General features: G+C 41.4%; 1 pseudogene; it reads right to left on the reverse strand.

Annotated features, from left to right (window-relative positions):
• Window positions 1–2,726: 2,726 nt before the first annotated feature.
• Window positions 2,727–4,758, reverse strand: LOC116105837 (annotated as a pseudogene).
• Window positions 4,759–8,739: the final 3,981 nt, after the last annotated feature.

The following is an 8,739-nucleotide window of genomic DNA, read 5'->3' on the forward strand; positions in this document are numbered from 1 at the left end:
CCACAACTCGGATTCACAACGTCTTTCATGTGTCCTAACTTAGGAAGTAGTCTTCTCCACCCTCGAATGTCCAACCCCTTCCAACTGGCCTGGATGAGGACTTGATTTTAGTAAGGTCACCAGAAGCTGTGCTAAAGAAAAGAAAGCTACTGAATGGGACTTGGGAAGTTTTAATTAAATGGAAAGGCCTACCAGATTTTGAAAGTGCTTGGGAAGAGTTCTCCACCATCCAACTGCAGTTTCCCTCCTTTCACCTTGAGGACAAGGTGATTCTCCTTGGGGGGTGGGGTGGGGTGGTAATGATGAGACCAACAACACCTTGGTATATAGGAGAAAAAATAAGGGTGCAAACAGAGGATTGAGAGACTCAGGTCAGACTTTGAGCGTGATAGAAGGTGGTTTTGGGTTTATGGGAAAGGGACAAGTGGCAAATGCTGATTGGTTGGCGAGCTGAATTCAGTTACAACAATAGAGCACGAAGAATAAAAGGCAGCGGGAAGGATCTGTCAGGGTATCGAATTTGTAAAGGGAAGGGAATTGGGGAGATGCTGGCTCTCGAAGTCCAGTGGGTTCTTATTGTATGCAGACTCATTTGAGCTGGTTTATGATTTAATTGATTAATGCTTTATTTTAGTTGTAAGAGAATTGTTATTCGAATAGAATTTACGTTGAATTGTCAATGAATATAAATATTGAATCTGTCCAACATTGTTGCGTTCCATTGAGAGTAGTGTTTTGATTAAAATTGGCTGACTAAAACTTCTGGGTTGATAACCAGTAGAATCCAAATAATCTGGGAGGTGTTCCGTGAGTGGAGTGTCACAGGGGAAGTTCAGGTCTCTATCATATACACACACAGAGGACTTCACGTAATAAAACACTCAGAACTTTCAACTATCTAGTTAATCAAAATCCCCTATGTTCCAGAATGTTTTAGCTATGTAGGAGTAATATGTCTGGTATTACAATAACACTTAATTATTGAGATGTTTGATAAGATGATACAACCTAAGATAACTACAATTAACCAGTTTTCCAACCTAATCACTATGCAAATAAGAAACATACCCTTAACACACCACGTGATTGAAGATTCTCCATGAGTCGTACAAGTACATATATCATTTCTACTAAATTTGCAAGATCACTAGAAAGAAGAATAACAAAAATAGCATCAGAGGCCATACATTTGATTTTGACTTCTAGACATGCATTACTAAGTATATGGTTTTTGGCAAAGAACACTTATGCTTGTACACCATTACTAGTAATTTATAATAAGTGCCCTAACAGAAATGTTTATAACTAAATATTTGTTAGAATCCCACATTGAAAGGGAAAATGGTGTGCATGTGGGTTATAAAGGCTTGGGCACCCTCCCTTGGCAAGCTGGTTTTCCAAGGAGAGTTATACCCAAGCCTATGAAAGACCTATGGCCTAGAGCGGGTTCTTATCAATTGGTATCAGAGCATGATCCTGCGCCTATGTAGCAGCGTACGCGTGGTAGGCTGACCAGTGGCAGGCTGACCTTGGGTCCGGGCTGCTACCCCGAGAAAGGGCATGGAGGCCCGTGGGAAAGGGGATTCGCGTAGGGGTAAAGAGGCCGACGAGGGCAAAGAGGCAGACATGGACGTCAGTTGCGGAAGCGTGGTGGAATGTTAGGATCCCACATTGAAAGGGAAAAGGGTGGGCATGTGGGTTATAAAGACTTGGGCACCCTCTCTTGGCAAACCGGTTTTCCAAGGAGAGTTCTACCTAAGCCCATGAAAAACCCATGACCTAGCCCAAATTGTTGAGTTCTTAGAGTGGGAGTTGACGGGTGTTTCCCTTCATCGATCAGCCAAGATATGCCGGCAACTTTTTGCCAGTGCGTCGATCTTGGGAAGAGGCACCATCTGGTGTTGCGACAGCTTTTAGTTACCGGCGTTTGAGTGCAATAGTGAATCGCCCGTCCGATTCCAGTTTTATTCCACAAAGATCACCCCATTTCTGGTGAATGACAAAAGAAGAGATTCAATGGAAAAAAGAGAAAGGGCTCTTTTTCCGATGTGACGCCAAATTCTCTTCGGGACACTGTTGCGGTGAAAAACAATTTCAAATAATTTTGGTCGAAGAAGAAGATGAGGAAGAGTTGGGTAAAGAAGGGAAGGATGATGACCGAGTGAAGGAATGGGGTGGCGTCGGGTAAACAATTTCCATCTTCCCACCTTGAGGACAAGGTGGTGCTGCTTGGGGAGGGTAATGATGGGACCAGGACAATGAGGGTGTCAAAAAAGTGAAATAAGGTAGCAAGTAGTGGATTGAGGGGATGTTGGCAGGAAACTTCCATGGTTTTAGGCTGGGACAGGTAGCGATTGGAGGTTAGGACAGCAAAGGAATTCAGTTAGAGAAAGAGAGAGAGAGAGAGAGAGCTAGAGAGAGGATAAAAAGAAAAAGAGAGGGAGAGAGCAGATTAGGGTAGAGAAGAATATAAGAAAATTTGGGAGGAGCTAATCCTTGAAGTTAGCAATTAGGGAGGAGTTGGCCCTCGAAGTCCAACATGTTTATGTCCATTTTTGTTATCCTTTTACTGTTCTTTTAGTTGTGTTAATTTTCCTTTTTGGTTGTTCTTGTCTGATACAGTTCTCGATTATATCAATATACTTATCATCTTTCTGGGTTTGGCTATGCTTTCTACTGTTTTGCTGGTATTTGCTATTTTGTTTACTGTGGAATTATTGCTTGGTTCAGTTGTGGAAGAGGGTTCCATCAATATTAAATAGGAAAATAGAAAAGAAAACGAGGTGAAAGATTTGTGCAACAGGATCATCTATGGTAAGCCTGGTAAATGTTCCACTAAATTGTGAATGACAAACCATTTTCTGGTGTAGTCTTGAAAGCCTTCTTTTCTCTTCTTCCTCTGCTATTAGTGATTTGAGAAAATCAAGAGCAGCCTTCGTGTCTCCACCCATCTATCGTGTAAAAAGTCATTAGAACCAAATATTAGACTTACGAAGCCAATCAATTGAGTAACTAAATCAATGGTCACGTTGATGGACAGAAGCTTCATAGATCAAGCAATTCTATAAGTTAAAAAAAAAAAATTCTCAATCTATTCATGGCAAATTTCAATAAGTCTTAATAGAAATGCTCCAAGAGTACTTTTCTATTTTCAATTTTCAAATACAAAATTCTCAATCTATCTATTTAACAGATTTTTTGAAGGGAAATCGAAGACATTATTTAGATGGTTTTAATATATTTAAAAGTTATTTTTTGGAAAAAAAATGAATCCATTTTCAATGATCTACTCTTTTCTAAATAGTTGATGAAAAGCAATTCACTATTTCAATTTTCAAAATATTGTTATCAAAAATATTCTTTGAACTTCTGAGCACCAAATCAGGTTTCTAGTTTTATTTTAAAACTTTCATACACAAATTTAAAAAGTACTGTTTTCTTCCCAATTGATCATTACTCTATTCAAAGTTTCTTAGCTAATTCAGTCTAACCTTCCCCGTTTGCCAAACAGATAAAGAGGGACATAAAGTAGTCCACCTTGGAACCCTTAAGATGAGCAGAGGCAACGAATTCGGGATCTTGACTCATAAATATGTAATGAAAAATTTCCAGTAAAAGCAAGATATCCTGTCAAAATAGCCAGAAGAACCACCAACACGCAGAGTTATCACAAGAATTATGTCCATCACATTCTCATTGAACAAAAGTTCCAGAAATCCATCACTCAAGGTTATGAATTGACTAGCAGAACCCCCAGCCTGCTGCTGCCGCGGAATATCTTGGACAGCAAGAACATTGCGGAATAAAGTCAGAACCAATTGTACCAACTTCCAGTCATCCTCCGTGAATGCTTCACTATATAAATTTATACCTATCCATTGACAATAACAATCACAATAGATAAAACAAATCAACATAATTCACCAAAATTAAACATATACGCAGAGACATGATGAGCATTAATTGCTATTTAATAATAAAATTGGTAGTAATTTGTCAACCCGGTCACAAATCCAATTCTAAGCTTACCGTTCCAAATTTTCTACGGACCCTCGAGAAGTAATACAATCACCGGGACTGTGTCACTACATGTAATTGAAGACTTCAAACCCCATAGATGCTCTATCTGTTGAGGAATATCATTGGATGAAGGTTCAACGGGCATAGTCAAAAACACCAAAACCTTCACTGCAAAATGCCAAGTAAGAAAATTATCATTATAAATAAAGATATAAACAAAAACAAATTAACTGTAAATTACCTGCATTTGAGACCAAATTACGATCATCTTGACAGTGTTCAATAATCGGTATCAAATCTGTAGACACAATGTTCCATTTACAGCCAATCCTTTAAATGTAAATTGATAAATCATGTTTTCAATTTTCTTTCTTTTGACGAATCTTACCTAAACAGTACTCGCCCTTGAAGTAGCTAAACCGATTGTCTCGTTCGTCCTCTTCAACCATACCGAGATCGGCGCAGATCGCAGATAAGCCTTCCATGTCCATCTTTACTTGTGAACAACTGTTAAGGTTCTGGAAGAAGTGAGAACCGATTGGCTATACTCGGAGATGTGGAGAAAGCAGATCTGAGGTGAGACTGTAACGAAAGTGGAGTTATGGCTCTCGTAGCGCCAATTTAATTGATGGAGACAAAGGTACGTCAATTTGCTGAGGGAACCAATTTGATTGAATGTAGATGTTTTCACATTAAAGTAGGATGTTGCAAAAATTCTGTCAAACGATTCTTCAAAGAGTATTTCAAACAATTTGTTTAACTAAAAAAGATTTTTCATTCTAAAATATATATATATAATAAATACAAAACTCTACTACAATAACGTATTTTGAAGAGTAATTACTGGAATTCATTGATATTATAAGATGGTAACATTCTCTTTATTTTCTTTATTTTCCATAACAAACAAGTCTTAACATTATATAATGTGAAATACATAATTAGCTGGAGAGAATGTCATCCCAGAGACATAACAGCTGCTTTCAGAGACTGGGAAAAGAAAAAAAAAAATGCATTACTATGAGAAATAACATTCAACTGAAAGGAAAACAAAAACTAAACATATATTTTTTTACTAAATATAATTTTTATATCCAAATATATTCATATTATATTACTCTTCTAATTATTTTGTACCCTAAAAATTTATAAAGAAAATACAGTATTATTCGCATATTTATATATAACTTTTACGATAAAAAACAGAGTATTTAATCTTAACTTTTGAAACAACACTAAACATATTTGAGGAGGCTCAATCTCACAAGGTGGACCATAATAAACACATATAAAACAAAAGACATTTCAGAATTTATTTGGAAGTGCTCTTAACATTGATGTTAAAAACATTCTTGTAAAATAATTAGTTAAATTGATCTTTGTGAATTATTGCGTGTTTGGAGAAGGTGACAAAAATTTACTTCCATAAATTCCCTGTCCAAATCACAAATTTAAAAGCAAATTATGGATAATGTTAAACATAATAATTGGTTGTTGGCACCCATTAACTAGTATTGAAAGAAGCATTACCATTTAGTTATTAAACCACTGCTTCAGTTTGGCGAAATTTATCATTGTTGCCACGTAGATCCTATCTCTGGTATTAACTAAGAAATTGAAGTAGGCATGTCTCCTTGACTGACTAAGCACTAGAGTGCAACAAACACCCCAGAACCCTGCAATGAAACCAAGGGCCAAACTTATGTAAAAGCCAAGGGTTATGAACTCATCTTCTGCAATGTCGGTGTCCTCTTTGCCTTTAGTAGTAGTTGGACCTTGGGCTGGTTCTTCTCCAGGACATTTATTTGGGAGTGGGAGGCCACACAGTCCGGGATTCCCCACATACATTGCGGCATTGAAGCTCTGGAGTTGAGTGCCTGTTGGAATTTTTCCCGACAAGTTGTTGTTTGACAAGTCCATAACACTTAGGCGATTTATTAGAGAAAGGCTTGACGGAATTTCACCAGAAAATTGGTTTCTTGATAGATCAAGGAAATCCAATGATTTTAATTGACCAATCTTGGAAGGGATTGATCCACTAAAATTGTTTCTCGAAAGATTCAAGGCAATCAATCCTACTAGACTCATAATCTCTTCAGGAACTGCTCCATCCAATTTATTAACGGAAAGGTCAAGACACTTGACTAACCCCAAAGTGTTTTTGTACTTGTATTCACCTCCTTTCCATGTTAACCATAAACTGACAACAGATTCACCTGTTAATGAACTTTCAGTAGTGACAATGGGTATATATTGGTAGGTGTTATGCCCGGGAAAATAAAGGGCTGACGTGGGAAGTCACGTGAAGGGTGACCTGCTCCCGTCAGAGCAACACGCACACGTCAGACCTGCCAAATGATATGGAGCTCACACGCGTCCATTTCCCTGCAATAAGTCGTGCGAAGTCAGCTTGGGAAAGGGAAAATGGGACGTAAAGCCGGATTATATCCTGACAATCACACCAAACCATGGATTTAATGATGATTACACGCTTCAGTTTGATATAAAATGAAGAAGACCCCTTCATTAAGGGGATTCGGCCATTTTCATACAAAGAGAAAACTCTCTCTCTCTCCTGTAAAGACATTTTACTTTTCCAACTCTTTTGTAAGTCAGTCCGCAGTTGCGACCTGACCCACACTAATATCAATGCAAATCAGTAGACGTAGGACTTGCTACCTTAGCATCCGAACCACTTAAAAAACTCCATTTGCATTTATTTTCGCTCTATATATTCCATTTTCACGTGTATTTAACAGCCAATCAACGTTACGCACGTGAGAATTCGTTGGTGCTTAAATCGAGCATCAACAGTTTGGCGCTAGAAGGAGGGCATGCTTTAGTGTCTACCCTTCATCAGGAGAATCTTTGACCTACTGATCCTACAGCTACAATGGCCCGCCAATCTGAACCTGAGCAGGGGAACCAGCATGCGGAAGGAGTCCCCCCAGCTCAGAGGCACACCCCTTCCAACATACCTCCAGTTTCGCAAAATGCTGCTGGGAATACCCCAGCAGCTCTGCAACTGGACCCCACCATCAGAAGCTACCTGGAGAGGTTCGACAATACTATTCAGACGGTCAACCAAAGGTTGGACCGTCTGGACCAAGGCATGTCATCTACGACAGCCGGAGCGGTACAACAGCCAAAAACGCCTGTAGGTAGCGCGAAAGCGTGGCAAAAGGCGATAGCCCGTGCCGCGAGCACTGCAGCGCGTAAGCGCAAGGGTAAGCAAGTGGCAAAAAATAAGCCTACGGGCTCCCAAGGGTCGGCGAATACAAAAGGTACCCCGAGCAGGGTATCGGCAAAGCTGAGACTCGGTGAAAAAGTAAATCCCGAGCTGTCCCATGCCACGTCGCAAGCAAACCCAAGCGAAAATGCTGGGCGCGATGATTCCGATCACCACCAACAGAACGATCCCGATCGTTCTCATGCGGGTGGCCCCAACACCTCGCAGGGCGGTTCATACCACCGCGAGGGTCGTGAAAATGCCACGAACAATACATCGCCTTCACACACCTCTAGTCAGCGTGTGTCAAGCGCGGCTGGGAATACCGGCCGAGGCGAGGAGGGATCCGACCTCCGAACTCTCCTGAACGGCAACCGGGAAGGCCGGGCTCGCATGAGTGCATGAAAGCAACCCAGGTATGGCTCCGTTACCACAAATTGAGGAGCTGCAGCGAGCTCTGGACAGGTTAAGGGAGCAGCAAAACGAACAGGCGCAGGTCGCCTCTACATCCCCATTTTCTCCTGAAGTACTAGCTGCTCCACTCCCACCAGGGTTCAGAATGCTAGATATGCAGCCGTTTGATGGAAACTATGATCCGCATGATCATTTATATGAATTCAACGACCTGATGGAGCTCCACCAGGTTTCGGACCTTGCGAAATGCCGTTGTTTGGCCGTGACGCTGACTTCTCACGCTAAACGGTGGTTAAGGTCGCTCCCAGCGGGGTCTATCAGTTCGTGGCCTCAGATGAGCACGACATTCCTGCGGCATTTCCAAGCCAACCGGAAATTTTCAATGTCTTTGAGCTACCTCAGCAACATAAGGCAAGAAAGAGACGAATCCCTGCAGTCTTACGTTGACCGCTTCCACAGGGAACTCAACAAAGTAGCTCACGCACCAGAAGAGTCCATCCGAACTCTTATAATAGCTGGAGTTCGCCCGCAAACTGACCTGTGGAAAGAACTGCAGGCTGAGGACGATATTTCCCTCACCAGGTTCTATAACCTAAGCAGAAAAGTATCTCTGAATAGAGAATTCGCTAGCAGCACTCCGCCGTCGTGATCGCGACACTTCTAGCAGTACGCCTGGTCGGGGAGATAACAGGCGAGCTGATCGCAAAGGAGACGCTGACGATCAGCGAAAAGGGAAAAAACCCCGCTACGAGCAGAAAAAATCCTATGCTCCTGTTCCTCGTCGCGACCGCGACGGGGCTCAATATACTCCGCTGAATGTGTCCATATCGGCAATCCTTGATAAGTCCGAGGAGGCCAGCCTGCTCGGTGAGCCCGAACCCATGAAAACCCCTGCTACGGCCAGAAACAGCAAAAAATACTGCCGTTACCATCGGGATAATGGGCACCTCACTGATGAATGCCGAGCTCTAAAGCAGGCTATTGAAGAGCTCATCAAGAAGGGGCACTTCAAAGAGTACATTGATGACTCCCCAAAAGAAAACCAAGGGGAGCGAAAGAAGAAGCGCCGTGATCGC

The sequence above is a fragment of the Pistacia vera genome, unplaced genomic scaffold (genome assembly GCF_008641045.1).
Source record: "Pistacia vera cultivar Batoury unplaced genomic scaffold, PisVer_v2 Contig506, whole genome shotgun sequence".
Classification (NCBI taxonomy): Eukaryota; Viridiplantae; Streptophyta; class Magnoliopsida; order Sapindales; family Anacardiaceae; genus Pistacia; species Pistacia vera.